We start from the raw sequence: 1,648 nt of genomic DNA on the forward strand, positions 1-1,648 counted from the left end.
AGAAGGTGTCTCTTGCAACACTAAACAGAAACCAATCCACATTTGCAGGTGCAGAAAAGGTGCTTTCCAATATATTACCAGCAGAGAATGACATAAGCTTATTGGAATCAGCATTACTCAACACTCTTTGCACCTTGGCAAGATACAAAATGATCTGTTTCTTCTTCTGGCCAAACAGAAAGTGAATAATAAAGTTTATAGGATATAAAACTAAACCAGTGAATGGTAGTTTTATTATTGTTGCTATTATTAGTAAAAACAATTTCATACACAGTGCTTTATGGGTTTCTAATATTTTCCCATAGTTCACTGGTCAGAGGAAGCTGCTTTGGTTGAAGGAGCAGGTTGTGCCTTAGGAGCAGGCTGGGGCCGAGTGTCCCATCCCCTCATCCCTGCACGCCCTTAGAGGTGGCCCTTGAGCCTCAGTGAGACACAGAATTTGACAAACCACAGCCATAAATTGCCTGAATTTATCCTCAATGTGACTATCATGGATATTTTGGTTGGCACCCTAACCTCCCTTCCCCTTTCTCTTGGTTGCAGGCAAGATTTCCATTCTGAAATCAACACCCTACCCACTATAGGCCATGTGCTTTGACAAAAAGTCATGCCACACCTGATTCTAGACATGGAGAATGTGGAAAAAAATATATTATCCCAACCCCAGGCTTCAGTTACTTGTTCAAGAATACGACACAGTTTAGGCCAATTGAGACTGTACACTGGTGCTTTCTAAGGGTCTGCATCATCTCTCTTTCAAAGACTTACAGAAGCTTCCTATGTATGTATGTATGTATGTATGTATGTGTATATATATATATATAAATGCACACTCCAAATATGGACAAGAACATGTATGGGCCTTAATTTGTGACAACAATGGAGAGTTATTCTCTGGATGAGGCTGGCATCAGGAAAGGCAAAAATAGACAGATGAAAAGAAACATAATCCTTAACAACACTGTGATGTGCTGAATAATACCAACCCTAAAGCCCATACAGTTCTAAACCATCAATTATATAAGCTAATAAATTCTTTCTAGCACTCAAGCTGATTTGATTTTTTTGTTACTTGCAGCTGACTACACCCAACTGATAGGGGTACGGTGTGAGGTGATTTAGTCAGGTGTTCCATCTCCATTTTAGAGACAAGATTGACATTCTGAGATTTAATGGGACACAAGAGCACACAGCTAATAAGTGATAAAACCAAGTTCTGCATCCTCAGACTAAAAGTCCAGTGCATTGCCACATGCCATCTCCATGATGTGGGCCTAAAAAGCCCCCTTTTTGGTTTATGAGTCCCACTAATGTTAAATTTTAACATTCTGACATTATACAATTAAAATAAAAATGTGAGCGTTGGTTCAAAATAGTTTAGCTTATTGAAGAGTAACAGTGTTTTTGTTTTTGTTTTTATAGCAAAGAGCTATAACCCACCTGTAGACCGGACACTAAACCCATCAAGCAGCTCCCTTTAAGTCACCACAGACAATATCAGGAGCGAGGACAAACTGCAAAATGATCTGCAGGTGGCTAAGTATGTTGTTCTTACTGGACAGGCTACAAAATATAATAATGTAGATGCCCAGGTCAGTTATTTAACACCAATTAACAGCACTGGTTAGGCAGTGTGAATTCACAAACA

Source organism: Saccopteryx leptura, chromosome 8 (genome assembly GCF_036850995.1).
Source record: "Saccopteryx leptura isolate mSacLep1 chromosome 8, mSacLep1_pri_phased_curated, whole genome shotgun sequence".
NCBI lineage: Eukaryota > Metazoa > Chordata > Mammalia > Chiroptera > Emballonuridae > Saccopteryx > Saccopteryx leptura.